At 42.8% G+C, this 12,802-nt stretch overlaps 1 long non-coding RNA gene across 1 annotated transcript in view; it reads left to right on the plus strand.

Annotated features, from left to right (window-relative positions):
* Positions 1 to 10,978, plus strand: part of LOC308517584 — a 27,736-nt gene extending 16,758 nt beyond the window's left edge. The window contains exons 2-5 of the long non-coding RNA XR_013995855.1: positions 5,043 to 5,223; positions 6,395 to 6,496; positions 8,530 to 8,613; positions 10,570 to 10,978. This is a non-coding gene — a long non-coding RNA (uncharacterized lncRNA). The remainder of the gene's footprint in view (positions 1 to 5,042; positions 5,224 to 6,394; positions 6,497 to 8,529; positions 8,614 to 10,569) is intronic.
* The last annotated feature ends 1,824 nt before the right edge of the window (positions 10,979 to 12,802 follow it).

A 12,802-nucleotide genomic window follows, 5' to 3' on the forward strand; every position in this document is an offset into this window, starting at 1 on the left:
GATTCTAACTACAGTTGCAAAGCTGGCTTGGAATGAAGGAGGCATGCCAGTCATTTATTCAGGAAATGTTTACTGGGCACCAACTATGTGCCAGGCACTCTTCTGGGTTCACAAATAAACAAAACAGGCAAAAATGCCTTCTGTCATGGAGCTTACATTCCAGAATATGAGACCAAAGACACCGAAGTCCCAGGAGGATCAGATAAGGAAGGAGAATGGATGATGCCCAATGAATAACAGTATGAAACCCAGGAGGTGTTCATCCTTATTCATAGCTCCACAGCCCATAGACATGCACAGACCCAGACTTGACCATATTGGGACTGGATACTAATAGGCAGTCATTAAGCTTATTTTTTCTTATGCATTTCATAGACATATATAATAACATGGTCTAAAAAGACTAAATTAAACAGTAGTAGTTTTTTCTTGTGTGAATACTTATTTTAGTGCCTCAATGCTACTAAACAGAAAATCCAGAAAATAGTATGAATGTCTTCCTTTTTAAGTAATACTTAGTGTCATTTACCACTGGTGCATCTGCAACCTTGCAAGGAGATCCTCCATGCTGTCCCGAATCATCAAAAACAGAGCTTAGTGCCGGGGCATCCTCGCACGTCCCGGAATTCGTTTGTACCATGAAGTCAGGTAGCTAGTATTCAAGGTTAGCTCCCTCTAAGAAGCAGACATTCCTCTGCTACCCACTATGTATGCCCGTTCTGTAGGACTCAGCAGCTACCCAGGTCCTGGTTCTCAGTCAAGTTCAGCCTCAATACTAGAATCCTGTCAATTGACACAGTTCTTGAGGCCCATCTGCCTCAGGGGCCCACCTTGTCTGTGAGTGAAACTGAAGCGCAGAGAATTGATGAGAAGTTCAGGGTGAGCCAGTGGCAGAACCTCAACCAGGATTCAAGTCTTCCAACCTCAGCTCATGTTGACATAGCATTTATTTTTATGAAAAACAAATATTATAGTTTGGGTCTTGTTGTCACTTTTCTTCTGGTGATGTGAATGGTATATTGGATTTTATCTGAGACTAGAGGCCTGGTGCACGGATTTATGCACCGGTGGGGTCCCTCGGCCTGGCCTGTAACCTCTCTATCCAGGACACCTTGGGGGATGTCAGAGAGTCGGTTTCAGGGCCGAAGAGGGACCATGGGAGGGACCATGGGAGGGGCCATGGGCGGACTCCAGGGTGTGTCCAGCCTGTCTTGCCCAGTCCCAATCGGCCGGACTCCAGCAGCAAGCTAACCTATGAGTTGGAGTGTCTGCCCCCTGGTGGTCAGTGTGCATCATAGCAGCTGGTGGAACAGTTGGATGAATGGTCAGACACTTAGCATATTAGGCTTTTATTATATAGTAATTATCAGTACTGATTATTTATATTCTTCTCAAATAATAACTACTTAGTTTTATTTTAAGGGTGAAGAAAGTAGTAGATGCTCCTACAAAAAAAGGAATGGAAAGACCCTGATTTGTATATTTGGGGTAAAATCTTAGGACAAATTGGGCCTAGGTCCAGAATAAATTGGACCATTCCTATCAGAGCATAAGAGCATAAAAATGTTTATTATATCACATCAATGTTAACAAAAATCAGATTGATAGACTTTTCAAAGAAGAAACTAAAGATAATCTCAGGCTGTGCTCATAGTAATATAGTCTTTCTGAAAGATGATTAGCTTGTTTACATACCACGTTAACATAAAAGATTTTTTAAACCAGTGAGCATCTTTTAATTAAAATCTGTGCTTTAAATAAAGACATAAAAGCAGTTCCAGCAGTGAAAAATTAAGGCAAATGTCTCCATCTAAGGTGGGGCTGCCAGATAAATACAAGATGCCCAGGTTAATTTGAATTTCATATGAATAACAGATGATTTTTTTCATATAAGTAAAAACCAAAAATCTAACTCAGCTTCCTGTATTTTTACTTCCTAAATATGGCAACTATAATCTAAGGGGGCAAATTCTGTTTCCAAATACTGCTCCTGAATAAAATCCAAAGTACATGATAGACAAGTAATTTGGAAAATAATTTTATATCTGACTGAAACAGGGTTCCTTGACATCAGCACAATTGACATTTGGGGCCAGATAATTCTTTTTTTTTAATATAGTTTTTTATTTATTTCAGAGAGGAAGGGAGAAGGAGAGAGAGACAGAAACACCAATGATGAGAGAGAATCATGGATCAGCTGCCTCCTGCATGCCCTGCACTGGGGATCGATCCTGCAACCTGGGCATATGCCCTGACTGGAAATCAAACTGTGACTTCTTGGTTCATAGGTCAATGCTCAACCACTGAGCCACACCAGCTGGGCAGGGGCCAGATAATTCTTTGTTGTGAGGCTATTCTATGTATTGCAGGATGTTCAGCAGCATTCCTGGCCTCTACTCAGTAGATGCCAGTAGCATCCCTCAGTTGTAACAACCAGAAATATCTGCAGACATTGCCAAGGACACTCCTGGATGGGGGAGGGGTGTCTGTGTGTGGTGGGGGGGGAGGGGCAGGAGGGGGGAGGGGGAATTAACCCTGTTTGAGGACCACTGTTCTGAGGGAGGAAACTTAAGTAAGTGTGATACATGTATTTTAATAGAAAACTAGCCTGTCCTGGACTTGAGGACAGAAGAGAAAGCCATACTCTGGTTTCTTCCTTCCTTCCTTCCTTCCTTCCTTCCTTCCTTCCTTCCTTCCTTCCTTCCTTCCTTCCTTCCTTCTTTCTTTCTTTCTTTCTTTCTTTCTTTCTTTCTTTCTCCTCACCTGAGGATATTTTTCCATTGATTTTTAGAGTGGAAGAGAGAGGGAAAGACAGAGAGAAATATTAATATGAGAGAAACACATCAATTGGTTGCCTCCTGCACACGTCCCATCTAGGGCCTGGGCCGGGGAGGATCCTCCAACTGAGGTACTTGCCCTTGACCAGAATCAAACCTGCAGTCCGACACTCTGTCCACTGAGCTAATTGGCTAGAACTCTGGTTTCATTTTACAGCACCTTGGGAGAGACACCAACGAGAACTGATGGGAAGTGGTGAGAGGTTGCAAAGCTGGCGGATGTGGGATTGCTTTGCAATCTGAGGCACTGTAGAGAAGGTCCTGCTTCTCAAGGGCTTTGAGAGGAAAAGGCCGTAGGAAGTACTTGTGAGAAGGCTCTGATTCCCAGCATAGTCTCATCCAGGCTCTGAAAGAACAGTTAGTACAGAGTCTGCTGATTTCTGGAAAAGGAGTGTTTTATTTGGATAGCAATAAGTGAAATTCCAACCTAGACCACCTAGCTGAATAATCATGCGTTTGTGTCCAAAACAAACAAATTGCCAAGAGATGTGTAGAGAACCAGAGTGGGAAACTGTTTACGACATGATTTTCAGAAAACAATTTGACAGGGAATTTTGCTAAGGTGCTGTTGCTTTTATTTTCCCCAAGAAAACATATGAATTTAGTTTGCTGTCTAAACCAAAAAGGTAATGTGGTTATGCATATTATAGAGAAGTTTTTAAAGCATTAACCTTTCAAGTCCTTGTGACTCTAATTACTGTTCTTTGTTTGTATATAGAGAGTCACTAATCATTCCTTCCTGTAAGGAATTTTCAGTTCTAATCCTATTTTCCACTCAAATTCTGCATGGTTGCCAGATTGGAGTGAAAAATCAAATCCACTTCCAGTGAAGAGAGACTCGAAAGAACAGTAGTTCAAAGAAAATTCCAAAGAAAATGCATGAACTTCTTATTCTGCCTTTATTAGTTTTAAATCTACAACTTCATATTTTGTGAGGATAATGCAAAAAAAAATTTTTAATTGAGTCATTCTAATTTTTCCTCCTGCATGCCCTCTACTGGGGATTGAGCCCTCAACCCAGGCATGTGTCCTGACCAGGAATCGAACCAGTGACCTCTTGGTTCATGTGTCAGTGCTTAACCACTGAGCAACACTAGCCAGGCTAATTGAGTCATTCTAACTAAATGTAAGAGATGTATTCCTATTATGTCAAGACAATTCTGCTGTAAGGGTGAAGAAACTCAGTTCTTGTCCTCAGTTCTTTCTTTAGACAAACAAAATAAATGATGCCTAAAGATGCAGCAAAGACCAATTGCCCTTAAGATAAAATCCAGAATCCTTACAGCAGTCTACAAGGTTCTAAATTATCTGACAGGAATAGATCATTTTCCCCAACTCCTAGGATAAACTCCTCTAATATATAGAGCCCAATAGAATAGCTCAAATAAAACAAATTTGACCAATCTCTCTTATAACAGATTAGAAGTATGCAGATGGTCAGTGGTCCAGGATTCATGGGGAGCTTGATCCATGAAGTCATCCACTGACCCAAGTAAAGGGTGTCCCAAAATTCACGCAAGAAGTAATTTTGATAGAAAACACAGGTTTATAATTAAAAATTGTAAATTTTTTATTGATTCATAAAGTATACAGTATAGGGTTATGTATGGAATAGCACATTGGGTAAATGGCCTCCACAAATTTGCTGGCACATACGCAAAGCCATGGTCTTCATTGGTCTTCATTGTCCCTGCTCCTGGGCCATAACTGGTGCTTGGTAATGCTTATCAAATTGAAGGGATTGAAATCAAAAGGCAACAGATATTAGAATCTGATTCAATAAACCAACTAAAATTAGGCTTTTATTTTTTGTTGTTGTTGTTAATGCTCACACAAAATTCAAATCTTGCGTGAATTTTGGGACACCCTTTACTTTCTATCTTGTTGCTCTGAAGTCATTCTCCTTATCCATATGTTCAAAGCTGGCTCACCACTGAGAGGGCAAGGGCTACGCCCTCCATCTTACCCCGGATCCTCCATATTTAGGCAGCAGCCATCAGCCATGTGCTCGGCAAGGAGCTTCTTCCCAGAAGCCCAAGCCTCTGCTCTTTAAACTAACCAATGATGATCAAGGGAAGTGCGCACCATAGACACAACCACATCCTGTGTAAAAAGACCCCGACTTGCACCTGGCCAATTGGCAGGGCCCACAGTCCTCTCTCCTCCCCTTACTCCAACCCCCCTATAAAACCCCTCTTCCCACAGAGCTAGGTCTCTCTCTGCCGCTTGCCGCTGCGTCGGTGAGTGTGGTCGGGGAGCCGAGATAGCTCGAATAAAGACTCTATCTGCTTTTGCATCGGACACGGCGCTCCCTGGTGGTCTTTTGGGGATCCTGAAATCTGGACTTAACAACCACCACCCTTCTTGTGTTCCAACCTGTAGAAAGGTAAGCAGAGAGGTGGGCAAATAGCTTTCTTTTAAAGATGTGTTACAGGGTGAGTTTCCTAGGAAACAGACTCTGTGGTGTGCATTAGTGTGTAGGAGGTTCCTTAGGGAGTACTCCTGAGATCAACACCTGTGGGGGTTGGAGAAGAAGGGGGAGGAAGCCTAACTGGGCAGAGGGAGAAGTTAAGCCACAGGATAGTCTTAAGGTCTCAACTGACCTTTTGGGGAACACTGATGAAGACATGGCCCTTAGAGTTGGGATTTGAATTTGGGCCTTGTGTCCCTTGACCAGACTCAAGCTATTCCAGGAACGGGGCATGGCCTTGGATGAGTCAGCTCTTTTCAGCTGAGGCAATTCCCAAAGATGGCTGTCAGCTAATAACCTTCCAGGTGGCTAGGTGGCAGCACAACACAGCAGCTATGAAAAGATATAACCTGGAAGTTGCAGAAACCCATTCAACTTACATCTCATTATCTAGAACTCCTAGGGCAGCCACCATAGCTGCCAAGTTGGCTGGGAAATACAGTCCCTGGATGGAGGCAATATACTCAGCTATGAAGGGGAAGGAAGGGGAGAGTGGACATTGGGGAACAGTTGCAAGAGGGAAAGAAAATCATTGCTTCAGTTTATTCCGTTTATTGACTATTTTAAATCAAAAACTATTTTACCAAAGAAGCTACCCACAAAGCCCAGAGGCAGAAAGAGAGCTAAAAATGGGACAAGAACTGAGAGGTGATGTCTTGAGTAATGATGACTACACCAAACTTAGTTAGATTTTGCGAATGAGCCATCACAGATTTCCCAGAGCTCTGTACAAAGGGGTTCCTGTTCCCCACAACCCCAAGTCACGAGGAGAACTAAATGAAGCAATATCTGACTTTGAGCTCTATTTCTATTTCTACCTCTGGAATTAGATGCTTCTCTAAGACCTTCTACATATCAGAGCAAGTCACTTAATGTAGAATATAAAAGGTACTGAAATGTGATTCTGCTTCTATAAAGAAAACAGTAATTATATTGACCGAAATCAGACACAAATCAGATAGCACTAATACAAATTAATTACTTTCTATTAGTGGTACTTGGGTATTTGACATAATAATGGTGTGTGGAAAGAAAGGAAACTAAGAAAAGCTTAAATGCCTGCTTCCCCTCTTTCTAAACAAAACAGCTGGACAAGTTCCTGCCACTGACTGGACCAGGGATTGGAACCTATTATGAAAAGCGCCATCTATATGCTAAGCACAAGATCAGCAGCCTCTGAAGAAGCCTGGTAATAAAACTCTTACCAATAGCAGCACTGTATTAAGTAGCATGGGACTAAACAGCCAACTGATTCTCTCATGAAGTTGGAATATGACAGAGAGAGGAGCCAGTGTGCAGGAACAGGAAATCATAGTAGAACTGTAGAGACAAAAACTGAGGGAGATGAGCGACCAATTTCTGACTTCTACAATGGCCAATGGGCTCCTGAAAGTGCTTTGTTTTCTTCTTTGAGGGCAAATTCCAACCACAAGTTGAAGCTAAGATGCTTATGAAGCCCCAGGGCTTCTTACTGAGACAGCCCCCCACTCCCTAAGGCTGTAGATTCCTGTGCTTCTCTTGCCCCAGCATCCTGACCTCCAGCATCCATCACTTGAAGCTATCTGAGTGACTCCACAACTAATAACTTAAACATGCCTAGTGAGAAAGTCTCCATCCCCACCCACAAGTATGGTGAAACTAAGACCCAAGTTTACAGCTCAGGAAACTTCATTCCTACTGAAGTTGTGGTGTTAATATCTTCAGATTAAAAGGTATCTTTAGGAAATAGTCAGTCTTTCCACTGGGACCTCATCCTAGACTCTCCTGCACAGCACTCGACTCTGCCAAAGATCCTCTCTCCTCTTCCCTCTGCCTCGTCCCCCTCCTCCCACCACACCAGTGCTGGCATCCATGGGACTCCTTAGCTGCACATGAAGGGGCCTACGTGGAATCCTATCTCTCCCCACCTCTGGGATTTAGCCATAGCCAAGCACATGGAATAGGTAAGAGTAAGAATTCCACAGGTCTGGGTTTAAATCTTAGCAGTGTGGTCTTGGAAAAGTCATATATCCGCCCCAAGCCTCCAACTCCTCATTTGTAAAATAGGAACATAATAAAAAGTATGGACTTTGGTAAGAATTAAGTGAGGTAAAATTAGCTCTTGGCACAGGGCCTAGAATGTAGTAGGTACCCAATAAATGACAGCCGTAGCAGTAGCTACCTCATAAATAAGCCTATTTGGAGGAAATTTACCCTAAGGTAAGATGAATGTGAACTTGACCCAGTAATAAAACTTCACAAGTAGAGATTCTGAATATAGATTGGTGCCCAGCTCTTAGTTCTGTCTCCTGGCCCAGTTTCCCAATAATTCATTGTCAAGCCCCCTATAGAGGTGGGGTTATACTAGTAAGTAAATTACGAACAGAGCTGTTTCATTAAAAACTCATTGAAGCTTTTGGGTGTTATAAGGCAGTGTTGCTTTGGCACCACCACAACTTCCTAAAATATATATACACCACCTAACCAGGAAAGAGTCAGTCTATCAAACTGCACTTCAAAATGCTGCACAGCTTTGGAATCTCACAGGATCCAAAGCATCAGAGGGTACTCAGCAGATTGGCACTAGTATCCAGCAGACATGACTATGGTCCCCAGCTGATGGGACAACAGTACCTAGTAGACATGAGTATGGTTCCCAACAGATAAAATAATGATCTCCTACAGACATGACTGCAGTCCCCAGCAGGCATGACAGTGATCCCTAGCAGAAGTGGTGGTATTTCCAGAAAGAGCAGAAGAGTGCTCTCTTGATATAGCAGGACTCTTGGAAGCAGCAACCAGCTCAAGCTGATTGAGACCAAGAGCAGTGCTGGAGCCCAGGGATGTGGTGCTGGCCAATGGTTGGGAGAAGAGTGGAAGAAAATGGGGTGGCTGCCCATATTTATTTATGAACATATGCATATTATAGCCCAAGGTCCAATTTGGGGTATGAGTGTAGTGGAGGAGACTGTGAATTGAAGCAAAGTGAGGAAAACAGGCAGGGAGCTATGGAGTGCTCTTCTGTTGCCCAGGATCCTCATAAGAGTCAAATGAAGACCTTCATTTACAGCCCAGTATTTCAGTGAGAAAGTAGAAGAGCACTGGTCTTTCCTCCCAGTCTGCTGCTGACTCTCTGGGGGAAGTAAATGAACACCTGTGGACCTCAGCTTATCCATGGAGGGAAGAGATTGTACTCATAACTGAGAGGCCCTTTCTTTGATGATTTTATTCCATCACTTCCAGATTCAGATAAAACCAAGAGCTTCCTCATACTCCTTCCCTGTTGAAATGTTTAACTCCAAAGAACTTGGAAATGTTAGCATTCCGGTAAGTCATCTTTTAAGGGACACTTTACATCCTTTAAAATAATTAACATTCAATACTCAACCTTAGAACATTATCCTAATTTAGATGAGAAAAGATGAAGCAAGGAAAAGGTGTTACCCTCTCATGGTTTTATTTTTGGCATTAAAACAAAGCTCCAATAGGAGATGGGAAGGTTTTGTTTCTTTAGTACTGAGTTGGTGGCAGCATAAGCTAAGTAGGAGTTGACTGTCTCAGGTATGGACTTCTCCTAAGTGGCCCAAGTATCAAGTGCAGCCTAGATGAAGGATGCCCAGGGGCTTGCATGGCCTGGTCACAAGCGGGAGACCTTCTGTGAAGGTCTACAAGTCCCTGGGGAGATAGGAGGGCATATTCTAAAGAGCTGAAGCTTGCCTTACTGTTGGGGGTGGGAGTGAGATCATCAGTAATCTTCCCCACCACCGCTGCCTCCTGCATGTCCCCTACTGGGGATCAAGCCTGAAACTCAGGAATGTGCCTTGACCGGGAAATCTAACTGTGACCTCCTGGTTCATAGGTCAATGCTCATCCACTGAGCCACACCAGCCAGGCCATCATGTGTTTTATTGAAACTACATCATTCACATCATTAGTAAAATGAGTGCTGATTATTGACACTCATGGAGCAGGTCCCCGGGAGGCCAGGTGTCACAGGGAAGACTGGCAGATGGTTCCTTTTCATAGAGAACAGTCTGTGGATTCAGCCTCGGAGCTGAAACTCTTCTCCTGTCAGTGTGTGAGGGAGGCTGAGGAATCATCAGCAGACTAACACTATTGTCATTAAAAGGTTTCTCTTTCGAGATGGACATCAGCAGCAGCAAGTCCTAGGCCAGTGGTTCTCAACCTTCCTAATGCCGCGACCCTTTAATACAGTTCCTCATGTTGTAGTTACCCCCGTCCATAAAATTATTTTCGTTGCTACTTCATAACTAATTTTGCTACTGTTATGAATCATAATGTAAATATCTGATATGCAGGATGTATTTTCATTGTTACAAATTGAACATAATTAAAGCATAGTGATTAATCACAAAAACAACATGTAATTATATATGTGTTTTCCGATGGTCTTAGGCGACCCCTGTGAAAGGGTCGTTCGACCCCCAAAGGGTCGGGACCCACAGGTTGAGAACCGCTGTGCTAGACAAACTACAAGGAAGCCAATTTAATTGAAAGTTGCTCAGCAAGCAACAAGGCTGATGTTTAATTGGATCAGCTTATAATTACCTGATGCATCCATTTGCACCATGTGGCCTGTCTTCCTCTTGGACCCGAAGGGCTGTGTGTGGGGCCAGGACAACCTTTCTCTGGACAGTACTCGCATGTCCACCGCCAGCTTTTGCCTCACTGACTCTATCCATGCTACCATTCCCAAACATCAGTGTGTGACCAATTCCCTTTCTGACGGAGAAAGTCTTTCCTTAGATGTGTTAAAACCTTTCATGAGGACAGGTTAAAGTCAAGTCTCTCCATTGCATGAGAGGGGACTGCATACTGGGTTACCCATTACTTGTGCTCAGCTGGCAAAAGGCTATTTCCTTCCATAGCCTAATTCTCAGGGTCACCCCATTGTTGCCCTCCTCCTATGTAACACCTACACTGTAGTCTTAAAATGTCACTTTGTTTTATTTCATTTCATTTTTATTTTCTATGTTCTTTAGAATGTCTCCACTGTTTTTTTGAGTGGGATTGCTCTGGAAAAGGTTGTTATATTTAGCATAAGTTGAATCAAGTGAGATGACAAATTCAACTGCCATAATCAGCTTTAATGCATCAAAGGAGAGCAGATTCTGTCCCCATTTCAATTTCAATTTCAGAGACAAAACTGTGTCCATAAATGATGAGCAAATATACTTACATTATTACTACTAGCTCTAAAAGTTGGTCAGTAAAGTATTACAACATGAGGTAATAAGTTTTCATTTCTCTTTTTCATAATAGATTTCGCTTGTCTTGTTAGAGGCTTGCACTAGCAACTGCTGAAAACCCACAAACATGGACAAATTGCTTTTAATTCCAACCTTGGATGAACTGATTCAAATAGGATGGATTAATCTATTCCACACTCTCTGTGCTGCTGCTAATGAAGAAGACTAAAGAGCAAATGAAATACCTCTCACCTTTTCTTTTGTATTGTTGTTGGGCTTGGGATGCTCCAGACCAAGCTACTCTATGAGGTTGTGACACTTCCCTTAACACAAGCCTCCACTTAACAGCCAGGGGAAACCTTTCCCCTAGATAGCTGAATAGGTTACCATCAGTTTCCTCAGCTGCATGAGCTCCACCTCAATTGATAAACAGGAATATTTATAAAGAAAAATAGAGAAATAAAGGAAAAGTAAGCAAACGTTATCTATTGTGCAACAAGCAAATCTCAGAATCATAGCATTCCATGATACCTCACAGCCCGTGACAATAGAATAATTATTCCCCAGTGTCAATGGCAGGTTATTTTTATTCTGGGACCTTACTTGGCCTGAACCAGCCCCCCAAATTCTCTATTTTTCTGATCTGTATGTTGGCCAACGTATCTAGCTGGACCTGTATACAAAGAGTTACCCAGCAGTGAGATTTCTCTGTGTTTATATATAGTAACACAGCTTCTCCCCTGATTTGGAAACTCAATTTTTGCCCTAGGTTACCACAGGAGCCAAGAGCACTAATTCTGCTTACAGTCAGGGTACTTAAAATTTCCTCTAAGCCAGCGGTTCTCAACCTGTGGGTCGCGACCCCTTTGGGGGTCGAATGATCCTTTCACAGGGGTTGCCTAAGACCATCAGAAAACACTTATATAATCACATACTGTTTTTGTAATTAATCACTATGCTTTAATTATGTTCAATTTGTAACAATGAAATTGGGGGGCACCACAACATGAGGAACTGTATTAAGGGGTCGTGGCATTACGAAGGTTGAGAACCACTGCTAAGCCCTGCTGTCCTTTTTTTAACAAGAGGGTTTGGTGCCCCCTTTCTCAGAGAACACACTCTGATTATTCAAAGATTGTCACGGCAACCTACTGCTTCCCCACTCCTCTCATTTAGGCCCTGGGTAATATATCTTTAAAAAGTCAATTACAAATAGTAGTATCTGAATGAGAGAGAGAGAGAGAGAGAGAGAGAGAGTTAGAGAGAGAGAAGAAAGAAGGAGGAGGAGGAGGAAGAGGAGGAGGAGGAGGAGGAGGAGGAGGAGGAGGAGGAGGAGGAGGATTAAACAATATGTGCCAGGAACTTGTTTAAATATTTATATTTATTCTCTCACCTAACAAGTGCTATTGGCATCTTCACTCAGCTTACAACAGGTACCATTAGCATCTCCATCTTACAAATGACATCCCATCTAAGGAATAGGGCCATTTAATAACCTCCCAAGGACATACAGTGATGGAGCTAGGATCACAGCCAGATAGTATGGCTACAGAGCCTGCTGCATTACTGCTTGTTTTCACCAGCCCTTTTCAGAAATATTTCAAATTCACAATGCCCTGGGGATTGGCTTCAGGAAACTGAAGTAGATCCCCAACCCTGGAATAAACAACTGCTGTTAAGTGAGAGCCACAGTTTGTAAGGCACCATCCTAGACCTAATTCTCATACAGCTCACACAGTAGGTGTCATTACCATGTCCCAGTGAGGAAACAAACATCACCTACTCCCCAGACAGGAGTTTAGGGACCACTCAAAGGCCATACACCTAGTAAATGACAGGTGGTGTGGCTCTGTGTGCCCTTTCTCCAGATTAGACACAGCATCCATGCATGGACAAGGCTGGGCCATGACATACTGCTGACCACAGCCATTTTTAAAAATATATATTTTATTGATTTTTTAGAGAGAGGAAGGGAGAGGGATAGAGAGTTAGAAACATTGATGAGAGAGAAGCATTGATCAGCTGCCTCCTGCAAAGCCCCCACTGGAGATGTGCCTGCAACCAAGGTACATGCCCTTGAATGGAATCGAACCTGGGATTCTTCAGTCTCCAGGCCAACGCTCTATCCAGTGAGTCAAACCGGTGAGGGCAACCACAGCCATTTTTTAATGGTCTTTGAAAAGTATAGAGGAAGAAAAAACAAATACTAGAAAACTGAGTTTTTGGCCTCACAAAATCCTATCCAATAAAAGAGAAACATGGTAATTAGCGTACGACCGCTACCCTTCCCATTGGCTAATCAGGGT

The sequence above is a fragment of the Myotis nattereri genome, assembly GCF_964212035.1.
Source record: "Myotis nattereri genome assembly, chromosome: 4".
NCBI lineage: Eukaryota > Metazoa > Chordata > Mammalia > Chiroptera > Vespertilionidae > Myotis > Myotis nattereri.